The 17,235-nt window shown below is 42.9% G+C and overlaps 1 long non-coding RNA gene across 1 annotated transcript in view; it reads right to left on the reverse strand.

Annotated features, from left to right (window-relative positions):
- Positions 1–17,235, reverse strand: part of LOC137151873 (uncharacterized) — a 37,817-nt gene that overhangs the window by 5,402 nt on the left and 15,180 nt on the right. Inside the window, exon 2 of the long non-coding RNA XR_010919386.1 lies at positions 8,359–8,450. This is a non-coding gene — a long non-coding RNA (uncharacterized lncRNA). The remainder of the gene's footprint in view (positions 1–8,358; positions 8,451–17,235) is intronic.

A 17,235-nucleotide genomic window follows, 5' to 3' on the forward strand; every position in this document is an offset into this window, starting at 1 on the left:
ATGCTTAGCGGGGCCTGGAGTTTGTGTTAATAGTGGTCATTAGGATATCTCAAATCATTGTGCATACGGTGAGAATTAAAATCTCTCAGCAGTCTCTTAGATACAACTATCTTTTAACACAAGAAGGAATATCCTTTCCCTTTTGATCTAGGATGTTAGCGACCCAATTTGAACAATCTGACATGTAAGAGGCTTAAGAGTGTGCAGAAAGAACAATAAAGGCTGTGGAAAGAAAGGACTTACTCAGTATTTCGTGGGACATCATACATTGTACCCTCACAGCTGTGAGCAGGGAAGTTTCAACCAGCAAAGGCTGTTGATTGAGGTATTTATCTTTTTGGGTTGTTTGTTTAAAAGTCAAGTATAATACAGATCATTAAACATCTTTCTATCTATCTATTTGGGATGGGGGTATAAGAGGCTTGCCACATTGCTATCTAAATGCTAAACCAAATTATGAAGTAACAAATGTGTCAAGAACATTGACATTTCCTCTCCCCCTTCTGAATTAGAGAGGTGTTCAAATGTGTTTCATTCACCTGATTCACTATTGAATTACTCTAGTTTTCCACCAGTATAATTCCTTTATTGCAATGGAGTAATACTGGTGTGAAACTGGAGCAAAACAGTAGTGAATCAGACCCAGGGTCTTGGAGGGTCTATTCATGGACATTGTTCATGGGGAAAGTTTAATAAAAAAAGATGCATCTTATGTTTGGGTTTTAACATAGTCCAGTTAAGGTTCCTTCAGATTCCCAGAGTATAGGGCTTTGCTCTCAGTCCTTGATAATTTAAACTTGGCTCTTCCTAGGTGCATTATCCTTGGAGCAGACAATAGCTGTTTTGCAGGACCACAAAGGGAGAGAAAGTCACTGAGCTAAGCGAGTCCTTTGCATGGGTGTGAAAATTAGGACCTCTAGTTCACTAGCACCAATCAAGAGCTGATTGTTATCGATAGAGACCAGAAGTTGTTAGAATGCTGAACAGATGTCCAGAGGGTGTGTGAAGTGAGTCAGTGGCTTCTGTCCAGGCCAGGTGCCTTCAGTACAGCAAACGCTATCATAACTATCACACCAATTTCAGCAGATATGCCAGGGATTGAATGGGTTAGCAAAGGCTGAACTTGCCTTCTAGGTATAGTCCCTTCATGTGACTACCGAGGCCCATTGAGGTGTGCGCTCGTGCTCACAAATGAGAGAAGAGAGGACTGCAAGTTTCAGGGCTGTCTGTATGAACATTTTAATATACATTAAGGTAAAGATGAAAAAGCAAATCTGTACTACAAGCCTGCTCTCAACACCATCGCCTGCATGATTCAACTAGAGATTTCTGAACCAGAACACCAGATCGCCACCCTCCTCAAATGTGGATCCCACTAGAGAGCCCTGTACATGATATGGGCATAGCTGGTGTAAAAGAGCATAGCTCCCTTGGTGTCATTGGAGTTACACCCCCTGAGGATCTGGCTGTGTATCCCAGTGACAATCCTGGGGTGAGAATCTGACTACGGACCCATCTCTAATTTTAAAGAGAGAAATAAATCTTGTACTCATTTCTGAGCTACAAGATGCCACACCCTGGAAATTTCCAAGCCAGGACGAGAAGAGATTGTATTTTAATGAAGTAACCTGATATTTAAAGCAGCCTTCACTGAAACAGCTTTAAAGGAACTAAAATAAAGCTACACAGAGATTGTTTCTCTTCACCTCTCTTTCTCATTACTGAAAGTAGTGTATGACAATAGATGCATTAATCAATAACTATGTAGCCACTAGTGGAACAGTTGCCAACCTGCCTGGAAAGTTTCTTTCTTGCGTAACAGAGTCAAACTCTAAGTGTTTTATTGCTCAACGGAGTCATTTTCTTCTTACGCCTTAAGCTTTGCGCATTTTGCCTGTAATTACTGACTTCTCAAAAATGTTGACCCTTTTGTTTGCATTTTGTTTTCTTCTTTTGATGAAAGAAGGGGAGAAAATGGCAAATGAACCGACTTGATAAGTGAGTTGTGGGTGCCTTAGAAATACCTGAGAGTGACAAAGCAAGAAGAATGTGTAATGGGACACATTTTGAAATATGAACTCCTAAATCAGCGGTTCCCAACTTTTGAGTGTGCAGACCGGTTTTCAACCTCCAAACATTTTGTGGACCACCACATGTACAATTTCAAAGAAAACTAGTAGCATTTCCTTGGGGAGGATGTTGTCTCTTTTCTGCGGCCCCCCTGTAGTAGCCTTTCAGGCCACCAGGGGTCCGCAGACCACAGGTTGGGAACCACTGTCCTAAATTATATCTCCCACTGAGATGAACATGCACCTGCTGGATTTAAGAACTGGCACTTGTGGCTACATTAGATAAGTGCACAAGAAATTTGCATTATGACTTACAGCACCTAGCACAATGGGGTATGTATCTGCATATAGGGTCTGACTACACTTTGAGCTGGTGGTGAGATTCCCAGCTCAAAGAGACACACTTGTACTAGCTCTGATCAAGCTAGTGCACGAAAAACAGAATTTAGCTGTGGTGGTGTGAGCGGCTAAGCACACACCTGTCTGAGACAATAGGCATGTACTTGGGGAAGCTAACCCCTTCCGTCGCTTGTGCCACTGTAACTATACCTTATTTCTGTGTGCTGTCTTAATCACAGCTAGCACAGGTGTAGCTCTGGGAGCTGGGAATTACAATCTCAGTTCAAAAGTGCAGATTTACCCATAGTCAGAGTCTTTGCCCTGAGGAGTTTACTGTCAAAATAGACAAGGTGGACAAAGAGCAGGTGAGGAAAGAGGTAAATGACCTACCCCAGGTCATGGTCAGCTGGAATAGAACCTATAACCCAGGTCTCCTGACTCCTAGTCCAGTGCACCATGCTGAATGTGGATATCTCTTGTACAAAGATGTCTAGAAAGGCTATTCACAGGGAGACCAATTCGCCTTCTCACTTGCTTTTCCTTCTGGACCAGCTTCTTCCTTCCCTCCACTATAATGCTACTAACTTCAGTTAAGTTACTCCTGATTTACATGCAACAAATGGGAGAGAGATAATGTAGCGGAAATATACTCCTATAGCCGGTGTGCTGTTGCTTTTTCCTCCACTTCACCTCATATCATTCTGTCAGCCTATAATTTACATTCTATCTGCACAACTCACTGAATACTGAATCACTGCAACTCTACTTTACCAGAGGCACGCATTTATGCAACCATTCTGACCAATTTACACTTGATGTGCAAGTCATGATTGCTGAATTTGGCCTGGAGATTTAAATTGCAGATGGTTCATGTATTACAACTTCCCGCTGTTCAGAGCTACTCCAATAGGTAAAGAAATCAGGTTACAGCGACTATTTGATGGCAAACTGTCCATTTATGGCCTGTAAGAAAAATATGTCCACATCCCAAACTTGCCCTTATGCTGACTAAGTAACACTCTTAGAGTTATCAGATGAAAGATAAAGGTAATTTGGATTTTGAAAAGCCTGAAATGCCTCAAGAGATAAGGAGGGTGAGGTAATTTTTTTTTTTTTTTAAACTGAGCCAACTTCTGTTGGTGAAAGAGATGAGCTCTCAAGCTTACACAGAGCTGTTCTTCAGGCCTTAAGGCATACCAGCTTCCACCGAAATGTTTGATGGCTATCAGACAGAACAATAGGAAATGTACAGGCTAAAAGAGATGCTAGTAGGTGCCCTGAATGGCTCAGAGATTGGTAGTGGGATGGGGAGTGGCTCCCTCCACGTTATCAAGTCAAATATGACACCAAGATTAGTAAATGTTCGGGTTGTTGGTGGCCAATAGGAGAAGAGTTAGGGGTTTAGTTCATTTTCTCTGATGTGGCCTCTGCCTACGAGAAGTTCACATAATAAATGGCATACTTAGTAGAAAAACTATGAAATATGGAGACAAAATTTTTCTCCTGCCTCTAGGTAATTGGTAAGGGCCTGTCTGCAAGGGGAAGCTATGGTGTGGTTGAGATAGATATGAATTTAAAGTGCTATAGCTAGTCTGGAATAACTCCTTGTGTGGACACACCTATTCCAGAAAAAAAGAGCTTGTCTACCTGGGGACAGTTAGGAAAGTAAATCCAAATTAGCTTTTAAATTTAAATCACATTAGCCCCTTGTGTGGATGCTCCTATTCAGAATTAAAGTGATCTTGCTTTGGTTTAGTTTAAATCACTTTGGAAGTGAATTAAATTAAATGAAATTAAAGCCACTTTAATTCTGAATGAGAGTCTCCTCACAGAGGTTCAATGTGGTTTAACTAATCCACTTTGAATTCACACCTTTAGTTCGCTTGGATTATCTTTTTGGAGTGTCCCTGTGTAGCTAAGCCCTAAGAATAGCCACTTGTGGAGCTATTGTGGAATAGCGATTCTGGTCAATTCCCTGTTGTAGATAAGCCCATTTGCACTATGGTGTGTAGACACTCACCTTGGCCCCGCGTCTGCTTTGCCTGCTCTGCTGATGAACAGAATTTGTCTACCCTGAGGACGGTCAATGTGGCACCTCTTAGGCTGTCCGCTCTAAATTCACTTAAGTTAAAAGCATGCAAGTGACTATGCAGGATATCTGGGGTTGACTTAAAAATGACATAACCATTGTCCATGATGCTAATGCATCCTGATACTTTGCTGGGGATGGTTCTCATTCTGCCAGAATTGACACAATAAAGACTTTTCAGGCGCTTGCACTTCATGAAGCCTCCCATTCGGTCTCTGGCCCCATTGCCATCCTCCCTGAATCCACCAAGGAGGAGACATATTGAGGGCAGGTGCGGGTGACATTTTTTGGCAAAGGGGAAAGATCATCTATTTTCAGAGAGCTCTTCATATGGTGAATGGCTCCAACACAGTCCAAAAACTGAGTTCAGGAAATCAACACAATGAGCAAGACCAATACACACACAGGGGCCTTATTCTCTTCCCTATATGAGTGTAGACCCCGTCTTCCATGGAGTTGCTTCCAATTCCCACCAGCATAAAAGGAGAGAAGAATCAGGCCCACAGTGTTTGTGTGCACCTTAGAATAGTACTTGCCAACATCTCCCATACCATGACCCCATGTTACAACAGGATAGAATTTTAGGAACTTCCTCCCATCTAGCCATAAAGAAAGGTAGGGTGGGCATCACATCCCTGAACCTTATTTGCAAACCCCCATTTCAGAACCTGTACATGAAAATTGGAGCCTGCCTACACTAGCCTTTAGAAAGCTCAGTAAAAGCAGCTTTACCAAAAAGACAGGGTGAATTTGAATCAATGACGAAGTTGAGACACTTCATATCCCATTACCAACTCCCTTAGCTCTCTAGCGCTCCTGCTAGTTTTTCCTCTAGGCTGTTTATTTACCAATCACTTTATCCAACAGCCATAGAACTCTTCAGTGGAGCTTTGCAGGCCTTAAATCATTTGATCAGGGTTGTGTTTTGTCTTGGTGTTTAAGAACTCAGATCATTTTTTTCCTCCTCCTCCCAATCTTGACAACTCTCCCACACGTATTATTTAACCAATATAAGGAAAACCCTATCAGCAAGCAAGCACTTAGTTTATAAAAGGAAAGCTACAGTTTAACCCAGAAGAGATGCTAATCACTGCTCCCATTATAATCATTGTATCTAATTAAAAAAAGAAAATTAAGCATCAAATTCAGAAGCGACGTCAATGCTGGTGTGAGTTCTGCATTTTAAGCAGGGGTAGCTTACATGCCAAAGGGCCACAAGAGAATGGATTGCAGGAAAAGCAACGAACAGGAGGATGTAGAAGTGTATGACAGAGTAAGTGCCCCTCCCATCAAGATTAATGTTGTACTACATCACATCCTCATATTAGTGGTGTTTCCTGCTATGCCTTCCCCCAACATGCCACTTATATCTACTTCCTAACATGTAATTATCACCATTGACTTCATTTCTGCCTGTAGCCTCAGTTGCTACAAAAAGTTGTGTCTTATTTTTTTAAAAAGACAGTCAATCGCTACAGGAAGCTGCTATCTGGACAGGCTGACAGAGTTTGGGACCCAAGAAATGCAACTTAGCATCTGACCTCATGGGAGAGGCAGGAAATGGAATAATGGACTCTTTTCTGCACCACGATGTTTGGCCCTGCTTTAATTTTCAATATTCCTTTTTGCTGCACTAACGCTGTGATATAGAAAATAGGTGAAGACAGATCCAAGATGAATTATCTTCAGCAAATGCCTGATCTGCAGTGTATTATGGGTGATCCTCTGGCAGCCTTTTGAACCAAGAGGAAGAAGACAGTCTTCTTCCTTACACTGACAGGAAGATGGACGACGTGACCCAACTGATCTTTTCCCTCTTTAGCGTTTATGACTGCAGCAAGCAAGGCTGATAACAGCTGAGGAGTCACATCAAAAGGGATCACTGTATCCCAATCAAGTTGTCTGTTTCAGCTCAGAACAAGTGCACAGCCAGGATAGCAGCAAGCTTCCTCCTGCAAATCTGCTTCAACCCTATGCAGCAGGGGCTGCCTCTAGTATCGAGAAGGCAGCACCTTTTCCATAGCCCACTCAGTCCTTGGTCCTTTCTGGGATGCCCACCAATGGTGCCAACGAGTGCCAGTTGTGAGATTTCTGTTGTGAAATGGATTGAGACCCACCAAACTCCTATCAAACAGGCTACACAGCCAATCATTCCCAGCCTTGAACAATGGAAGTGCTACTGAACCAATTCTTTTCACCCTTGTAGACTTTAGACATGCAGAGTACACACTGAGCTTAACTAGAAGAACTATATCAATCTGGTTTTGTCAAATCAAAGGTAGGAATTTGTACAGCTGCACAAACTATTCACTGCAATAAACTGTTGGCCAAGTACCTACTTATTAATGTAATTGCTGTTATCCCAGGTGAGAGGGAGATTACTCTGACTAGAGTCTAAAGTGAGAGATGGCTTTATGGACCCGAGTCAAGTTTCACTTATACGTGTGTAAACCAAAGCAATGCCACTGGAGTCTGTAGGTGCGGGGACAAAGGATGTTAGTGCTGGGCCACATTCCTGGGGGGCTGGGAGTTGGGCCCGGGCTTTGGACACAAGTTGTCCTCCGCGGGACCCCTGACTTAGGCTAAAAAGACCATATACTACAGAAGCAATAATCAAATAATGCAAACCACAGCAACTTTCTAGCCTTGAAGTTAGGGACAGTGGGAGCGAATCAGGGCAACTTTCTCGCAGTAGCTGGAGCAGGGCAGACCTACCCGATATGTACCATGGTAACAAGGGCGTAATATGAGTGGGCTATGTTCTCCTGACCATTCCTCCCCTCACCACCTGGACAAAGAATGTGGTAAAAGGTATTCGCTTCTTTCCCAGGCAGCATGTCTGTTAGGGAAGGCTTGAGATCTCTCTCCTTAGTTCTTCCCTTGTTGCTAGTTTGTTAAGGGGCTTCATGGTCATTCCTGCTGTTAAGATAAAAGTATATGCTACGCAAGTTTCGTGGGAACAAACAAACAGGGGCGGATATAATTATATACCTCCCCTAGCCATTAATATTCATTTTATAGTTTTTTATATTACCAAATAGGGATTTTATGGGGCATTGTTGAAGTGTGTGAATTTACATATTATTTTAGATAAAAAGTTGTAAAGTAGTGAACTCCGGGCTCACTTTGTTGGACAAAGGGGAATGAGTGGACTAGAAGCTGTAACTGAATAAATGCTCCTTATCATTCCACCCGGCTCAATCTTTCTCTTCAGCCAACCCTGCAACAGAGTCAATGCCATTAAAACTGCCATGAACAAGACCAGAACCAGATTGGCTCTCTCTACACCTATAGGTTCTGATTTAGCAAATGTCTTGGCAGGTCCTTAACTTTACGCATGCAAGCAGTCCTATTGAAGTCAATGGGACTAGGCACATCCCTGAAGTGCTTTGTTGGGCTGGGTCCCACATGCTCAGCACTAAGCGCCAAGTGCTTAAAGTTAAACGTGTGACCTCAAAGGCTTTGCTGGAGCAGGGTCACAGCCCTCCCCTTCTCTGTTTATGAACCTGAACCCCAGATCTAAAAGCTCCTTAAAAAACCAAAAAACACACACTATCAACATAGAAATACAAACCCAGTCAGCAACTAGCTTCAGAAGGAGAAAAACTAAGGGAATGCAAAAAGTGACATATAGGCAATATGTTGAAACACACTGGGCTCTTATTTACAGTGGTGTAATTCCGAAGTAATTCCACGACGTCAATGCTGTTCACATAGTAGTAAAACCAATGTTAGACCAGAGTCAGACTCAGAAGGGTACATATTTTACGAAGTTCTTATACGTGACATTAATACCTTAGACAATTAAACAGCGTCCAGGTAAGATAGACTTTTCTTGTCTACCTTTTGATCTTCACTCACCTTGGACAGTTAATATAGACAGGTCAGTTTCACTTGTTTCTAGCTGGTTTCATTTCCTGGTTCTCATACCCTAGTCCAGTGCTGCTGGGTTTCTTGAAAGAAAGAACAAACTTAAAGAAGTTTTTACTGAAATTAAAATAATGAAACATTTCTAGTCTTATCAGGGTATTCACCTCAATCACGTTTTATATTTGTGTATGAGCAGCCATTGAGAGGGGTGCTGGACTGGCAGCCCTGGAGGCTGAAATCCTCAAGCTTATCTACAGCAGTGAGTCTCAAACTTTTTAAATGGAGTCCCCCTCCCAGACTTGTCTAACAATCGCACCCCCCCATCCCCCTTCTGAAAGGGGAGCCCTTTCAAAAAACCTCGGCTGTAGGCCTTAAGAATCGTGTCCCCCATTCCCCGAACCCACATCCCCTTTCAGAAAAAAATAGGGCCTACAGCACGGGAAGCGGGGCAGCAGCAATGCAGGGAGTGTGCTGGGCAGCAGTAGGGGGCTGGTGCTGCTGCAGGTGGAACTGGACCAGCTCTGTCCCCTGCTCTGCACCCCTCCCCCCCATGATCCATCTTGTGCCCCCCACTTTGAGAACCACTGATCTACAGAACCAGTACAACACCAGCAGGCCACTGCAAGTTTTCCTTGCACCCTGCCCAAACCACATGGAGAGCTGCTTTTCCGGGGCCTGTTCAGTCCATACATCTCTTCACAGATTACCTCAGACACTGAACTACTTTCTAATGCAATGGTGGTTTTTGAGATATTGGTTTCTTTAAGCCTCCCTCCCCTGATTATTTAAGATTGGGATTTTCTAGAAGCCAAAGGGAAGTAGGTGCTCCTATCCCACTGAAATTCAAAGACAGGCAGGTACCAACCTTTCATTAGCTTCCTTGAAAAGTCCCAACCTAAGGTCTTAGTTTGAAACCAACTTTATGACAGTGTCCCTTAAAGAAAGGGAAAAAGTTTTTTCTCTCCCTGCTAAGCCCACCTCTTTCAAGGTCTTGATTTGCCTTTGCAAGAGTGTCCGATAAACAACAACAACCTAGGAGTTCAGTGCATCTGTATTACAGTAGCATTGTGCTAGGTACCATGCAAACGTTAAAAGAATAATTTAAAATCAACAATTCTTCACAGATAACCAGTGCAATCTGAATGTGATCAATCTTATCTCCAGCGGGGATGATCGGTATCTACAAGGGAAGAAAACTAGAGTCATTTCTGGCTGAGTTACAAAGTATTAAACTCACTGCAAGGTGGAGTAGGGAGAGGTGTTGGGGGAGCTTTCCCTGTGTTAGGCCCATGTTCCTCTGGCAGACTCAGAACAAACAAACCAAGAGTGAGACCACCCCACAAAAAGCCCTTACTGAGGGATCACTTCCCCACTGCCTTCCACTGAATGCAGCCATCTGAGGGGCTGAACATGGCAGCTGTTAATAACACTGAATAACAGGTTAGTGCAGTAAATGAATATTGTAAGCAATGAAACTGCAAGGGGAATATAATTACTCAAAATGGAATATGGACCAAGAAACCCGGGTTTGGGTTGCTATTCTTGAGAAAAGTGCCTTCAGATCTTTAATCATCATAGTATTCAGTTCTCTCTCCTCATAAAGATGGCACCTCTGGAAGCAAAGTGCTGCTTAACACTATGCTGTGGGGTACTGGCTTATTACGGTCTCAGAAAGGAAGTGCCACTTGCTGAATCAGTGTCACTTTCTGCTACAACATCCACATTTTTGGAGGTCCCCCATCCAAGCACTGACCTATCAGAAAGTTGCTTAATTGATGAAATATGGTGAGGTCACACCCTGAGATGTTACAACTGTTAATTTTATGTAAATCTAAAACTATGTTTCAAATTATTTGGGGGGCTTCTAAAAATCAAGGCACTGAGATTCAATAGTGAGGGACATAAGCTTTAACTTTATTAATAGTTTATTAACCTTGGATGAAATCCTAGCATCACTGCAGTCTATGGAAGGTTTTTCCATTGACATCGAGAAAGCCAAGCTCTCACCCTTTGCCTGTACTGCATAAGCATTGGGTAAACTCAAGTGCTATCCCAACTTGTACTGATCTCAGTGCAAAACCTGGAAACAATTCCTGGAGGGAGTGGAGAACTTGCTCTTTGGTTGTTCCAATGGCCTAGTCAGAAATCTGGAGGGGAGAGTCCCAGAAACTGACATAGCGCAGCAAACTGAAACAGGCTCTCACCAGAGACAGTGGTAAGTATGTATGGGCTACCTTCCGAAGCTTGAATATTGAATAGTATTTTCTCTTCTCTACTTATAATACTATACAAGCGATTCCCTGCCCCATGCTTTTCCACCCACCCGCCTCTTGTAGCGATAAGCATTGGCTGTTAATCCCAAGGAACTCTGTTAATGAAAAACCAGATCACGTTAGCAACACTCAGTCAGCTAGGTTATTGGTTTTATTACTGCTTTCCTCTGAAACCATCAATCCATTCAAAATAATAAAAAAGCCTATTACTTAAGAGTTCAAAGTATCTTGATAGCATCTGTAAATGTACACTATAATGGACAATCACTATTGCAGGGGTAGCCAACTTGCGGCTCGCGAGCTGCATGCGACTCTTTGCTCATACAAATGCAGCTCTGTTCTATCAAATGCGGCTCCCCGCATTGTATGGGGTGCCAAAAAGTTTTTAACTTTCAAATGTGAAATTGACAAGCAGCTGCCGAAATTGACGGATCAGGGTGAATTTCCTTGGAAGGTAAGGTAAATGTGGCTCTTTGTGGTATCTATAGCTATTTTTGGGCTCTTCATCTCTGACTGGTTGGCCACCCCTGCACTATTGACTATGACGACACGTAAACACATACAGCATATAGATGGATCCAGGGCCGGCTCTAGACCAAATGGCACCCCAGGCGAGGCGTTTCTTCGGCACCCCCCTCTATTTGTTAAACTGCTGAATACCTTTTTTTTTTTAAACTGCATTTGTAGCCCATTTCACAACTTTGATGCATGATTTGCATGCATGATTTATCCCTGTCATATAAGTCGATAAATTTGCATGCTAGAATCTGTAAATCTATTTATGCATGCCTGGAAAAATCATGGAGCAGGTCCTCAAGGAATCCATTTTGAGGCACTTGGAAGAGAGGAAGGTGATCAGGAACAGTCAACATGGATTCACCAAGGGAAAGTCATGCCTGATCAACCTGATTGCTTTCTATGACTGGCTCTGTGGATGTGGGGATAGTGGTGGATGTGATATACCTTGACTTTAGCAAAGGTTTTGATACAGTATTCTTATCAGCAAGTTAAAGAAATATGGGTTGGATGAAAGGACTATAAAATGGATAGAGAGCTGGCTAAATTAACAGGCTCAACGGGTAGTGACCAATGGCTCGATGTCTAGCTGGCAGCCGGTCACAAGCGGAGTGCCCCAGGGGTTGGTCCTGGGGCTAGTTTTGTTCAACATCTTCATTAATGATCTGGAGGATGGGGTAGATTGCACCCTCAGCAAGTTTGCAGATGACACTAAGCTCGGGGGAGTGGTAGATACCCTGGAAGATAGCGATAGGATACAGAGTGACCTAAACAAACTGGAGGATTGGGCCAAAAGAAATCTGATGAGGTTCAACAAGGACAAGTGCAGAGTCCTGCACTTAGGACGGAAGAATCCCATGCACAGCCACACAGAGAGGGGACTGACGGTCTAGGCAGCAGTTCTGCAGAAAAGGACCTGGGGGTTACAGTGGATAAGAAGCTGGGTATGAGTCAGCAGTGTGCCCTGGTTGCCAAGAAGGCTAATAGCATATTGGGCTGCAGTAGTAGGAGCACTGCCAGCAGTCTGAGGGAAGTGATTATTCCCCTCTATTCGGCATTGGTGAGGCCTCATTTGGAGTATTGTGTCCAGTTTTGGGTGCCCCACTACAAAAAGGATGTGGAGAAGTTGGAGAGAGTCCAGCGGAAGGCAACAAAAATGATTAGGGGGCTGGAGCACAAGACTTATGAGGAGAGGCTGAGGGAACTAGGCTTGTTTAGCCTGCAGAAGAGAAGAATGAGGGGGGATTTGATAGCAGCCTTTAACTACCTGAAAGAAGGTTCTAGGGAGGATGGAGCTAGGCTGTTCCCAATGGTAGTAGATGACAGAACAAGGAGCAATGGTCTCAAGTTGCAGTGGGGGAAGTCTAGGTTGGATATTAGGAAAGTTTTTCACTAGGAGGGTGGTGAAGCACTGGAATGGGTTACCTAGGGAGGTGGTGGAATCTCCATCTTTAGAGGTTTTTAAGCTGTGGCTTGACAAAGCCCTCACTGGGATTATTTAGCTGAGGTTAGTCCTGCTTTGAGCAGGGGGTTGGACTAAATGACCTCCTGAGGTCCCTTTCAACTCTAATCTTGTATGATTCTATAGATAAGCAAATAAACAAAATTCATTTCCTCTAAGTTTATAGAAACTTTTTAATTTTAAGTAAGTGAAATGTACAAACATCAAGAAATTGAACTGTGCACCAACACTGGGTGGACCAGTATTAAATAGTGTTACAGTAGCTGACAGCCTTAGCATGTGAACCCTAGTCCAAAGGTCGCTTTGCTCGCCTTTGCCCTCGTGAAGTGAAGCACAGCATCAGAGAGATTCAAAGACTGGCCAATGGCATTTTCAAGAGATAAAATAGCAATCTATGTCAATCTCTCATCGGCCATCGTTGATCGAAGATGTTTTAATGAAACTGAGCTTTGAAAAGTTGCGCTCACCACTCACAACTGTGACCAGCAGTGTGTGGATAGCTTTGAGAATTCTGCTCACATTAGGAAAAGTTTCCTTCAGCTCTGCATCATGAACGAATTGGAGAACTTGGAGTGGAGAGTGCTTCCAGGGTAGCAAAATGTGACGGATGTTGTCCAATTCGACAGAGGTCTTTATCATTGATCTCTGAACATTCCCCATGTGTTAGTGTCCAGTAAAGGTCTGTTCAATTGTTCAAGAGTGTTTTCCTGTCCACTGGCAGCTTACTAAGGTCAAACAAGAAGCTCCAGGGCTTTTTGTGATGCTTAGTCTGAACCTTTCTTAAGACAGACACTCAAGCAGTGTCAATGAGCAAGCAAAAACCTCCTTCTTGAATTTTTCTTCCAAGCTTCCCATCACCTCATCTCTGCCCTTGTAACCAAACTGTCTCTTTTTTCAATGAAAGAGTTTTCTTGAAGACCGGCTCAACTCCTAAGTTTTCCACCATTTCTTTGGCAGAAGTGATGGCATCTTCAAATCCATTGTCTCTGTAGGTCATAATGAAATCAAGGCAGTTTCTCATCAAAGTAGTAGAGGTCATGATGTCCATTGATTGAGTTTGTAATGCCTTGCTTACAATGTTTACTTGGAACAGAATATCGTGCCAAACCACAATTGAGACCAGAAATTTGAAGTCAGTGATCTTGTTTGCCAGGCTTTGTGCTTAGCGTTGGATTCCAGCATTGGCTTTACTCAACCGTGCCGGTTTCATCAGAGCATCGTAAACCTCAATCACTTGGTACCTCCCTGGCCTAACGCTGTCAATGCAGTTCTCCCAGTGAGTGTCACTTATCGGTTTCATGGTCAGATTTGTAACATTGTCCATGAGGATCTTCCACCTGATACTTGATGCTGAAAATAGGACATCTATCCTTTGCAGTATTCTGAAGAGAGATACTGGATTTAAAGATGACACTGCATCTGACACAACCAGGTTGAGGGAATGTCAGCCACAAGGCATGAAGAAAGCATTTGGATTCAGCACAATGATCCGTGCCTGGATGCCGCTGTTTCTTCCCTTCATGTTCACACCATCGTCGTAGCCTTGGTCATGGCTGTCCTGAAGCTTTATTTTATTCTCATTCAAAACGTTCATAAACAGTTGTTAGGCCTTTTCCAGTAGAGTCATCCACAGATTGGAAACAAATAAAGGGTTCCTTTACTTGGATACAGCTGCCCTCATCATCAACAAATCTTACTATACATGACATCTTTTTCCTGTGACTAATGTTGGGAGTGCAGACCATTATTACGACATAGTACTTTGCTTTGCTGGGCCACAACAATAGGTTATGAAGCACCTTCCTTGCCATAAGGTCAATCAATTTATTTTGAATTGTTTTGCTGAAGTAATGGTCCATAGCTTCTTTACGAACTACCCAGCGTAGGTGCTCACGCATGATATCATTGTATTTCCTAAGGAGCGTTACCAAACTGAGGAAATTACCATTATGTTCAATGAACTTATCCAATGAGCCCTGGAAAGCCAAATTATTCTTTGCAAGGAAGAGGGTTATCAAGATCAGATGCTTGAGCACATTTCTCCAATGCTGGGTTTCTACATTAATAATGCACTGGTTTTCTGCATCTGTGCATTCAGCGTGAGCCTGGACTCGACCTCCATGTTGTTCAGAGCATCAGCTAAATTATGTCAGTAATTGTACCTGAAAAGCACAAACAATGATTTGGCATTCTTGTCAAATATTTTGCAACAGGAACAGAACACCGTGTCAGTTGATTTCGAGTAAACTAGCCAACACTGATTCAGTTTCTCACCATTCTCGAGAACTCTTTTGCAGTGTGACTTTGAGAAGTGATGCTTCTCCTCATTAACTGGAAATGTCATATCCTCGATTTTGCCTGGCCCATTCAAAATTGTTCAATCAATATTGGCAGAGTTTAGGATCACCTGCCATAAAGCAGGATCTCATGCATCGATTTGTGGTATGTAATTTTCCTCACTGCTGTTTCTAACATCATGCGAGACTGATTCTTCTTTATTGTTTCTCTCCTTTTCATGTAAACCAGATTTTTCTTTGTCATTACTCTCCTTTTCATGTGAGCCATTCTTTTTATATAATCATTTCCCTTTATGCCGCCAGGAAAGCTGGATGATTCTCTCTCACTTTCCTCACATTTCTATTCCTTATCTTCAGGTAAATATGCTAATTCCTTAGTAATAGGACTTCTATCATTTATGCTTTGCTCCTCAATTTCTTTTGCACTTGGATGATTGCTACTGCCTAAAGCCCGGTCTATGGCTAACATTCTAGGAGGTTCAAGGAAAATGTAGTTCTCAGAAAGTCTGGAAGGTTCCATGAGCTTCTACAAAGGTCCAGAACATTCTAGAATGTTAGTGAAAAATGAATCCACATACAGAATACCTGAAACATTTTACTTCAAACATTCTATTTTCCCTTTTGTCACTGACAAACAGAACCCTGAGCCCAGCGCTCCACAAGCCCTGTACCCCAGGCAGTCACCTTGGTTGCTTGCCCCCAAAAAATCAGGCCCTAGATGGATCCGAGGTACACCAAAGAATGGAACATGCCTGTCATCCAAGCCACAAAGTCCTTAGGAATTAAAATGCAGGAAAGTATATAGAAAAAGCATGGCTCCCAGTACAATGGTTAAGGATTACGTATATCCTAATGTCTGTTGTCTTTCATGCCCCTCACCCCAGCCCGCTTGTTTGTCCACCTGTTTGTCTTATGTTTTAGACTGTAAACTCTTTCTGGGCGGCACTCATGTATTAGGAGCGTGTACAGTGTCTAGCACAATGGGGGCCGATTGGATTCTAGGAATTACTGCTATATACGTGTTACTAATGCTGGATGGTAAAGAACCTGATGTAGCGTGGGTGACAAGCTCCCAGGGTTGGTTAATGAAGATTTAGCTTGCCTGATGAAAGAGGACAGGATGGGAAAGAGAATGGGACAGTGATGGCAACTCCCTTTTCTCCACTGGCACAGAACGCCTGGCAAGGCAAGGATGAGTTTTGTCAGATGCTCATGAGCTCTGAGGAGGAATACAGTATCAATACTGTATGAGCTGAGATAAAGAAGAGGTGAGGTTACACTGAGTGGATGCATTCCAACCTCTTGGCAGAATTGGTTTAGGACTTGGTTTCTCATTGAACCTCATTGTTCTCCGATTGTCAAACAATGTGGTTCTGTTTCTCTCCATGAATGTAACTCCTTGTGGGTAACTGCAGTTTTGTTTACTCTTTATGCTAACCTTTAGGACTGGCTGTTTTTGTCATAGCACATGAGCTTGTCCAGCCTTTTGTGATTGTTCTGTGGTTCTCAAGAATAGCTGAGCTAGTCAGGTAGCATCTGGATTGTTACAAAAGCGTACAGTTGTGGTAAACAAAGGTAGGGCTATGAAATAAGAGTGTTTTTGTTGCGGTAAGAACTGTCCAATATAGGACAGCGATTTAAGTCCTCATTTCACCTCCGCTAGTATGCACACGACCCCATTCTCTAGTTTGTCAGTACAAAGTTACACATTATAGCAATTGCAGGCTGGTTTTGTACGAACTTCACTAATTTAAACCCAAACAGCTCCTAAATGAAAAGCATGGAGGAGATCGTTTCTGTTTTAGTTACAGAGATGACATGTCATTACACACAAATGGCACAACATGGTTCCTTGTAGCAAGCTGGCCTGTTAGTGCACCACTTCACCAAAATAAGACAGCTTGGAAGAATTAATCACAATGCACAACGTGAGCATTTATGTTGGGGGAAAAGAAGAACTGGAGGCAGAGGACCCTGCCATCTGGTCTAACGCGCCTGCCCACTTAAAAAGTTTTGCTTCAGTTTAATTCTTCCTTCCCACTTTTCCACCAGACCTGTGACTCTCTCATAGTAGCACCCTGAAACCCCCATATTCACCACTGAGATGATTATGATCTGTTTTGTACAAAATATGCCTTGCCAGGTATCATTTTAAAAGTCTTCACCTACTGAACATGAATATCCTGTTGGATCGTATGTGCCGTCACTGTATGTGAAGTTCTGAAGCATTGCTATACGTGTTACTGAAAAGTGTTGTGAGCTTGGGAACACCCACAACCAGCCTTTCAGTTACAGCTAAGAGTAGCCCTCATCCCATGGC

This window comes from Emydura macquarii, unplaced genomic scaffold (genome assembly GCF_026122565.2).
Source record: "Emydura macquarii macquarii isolate MOO-44397 ecotype Brisbane River unplaced genomic scaffold, CSIRO-AGI_Emac_v2 contig_1119, whole genome shotgun sequence".
Lineage (NCBI taxonomy): Eukaryota > Metazoa > Chordata > Testudines > Chelidae > Emydura > Emydura macquarii.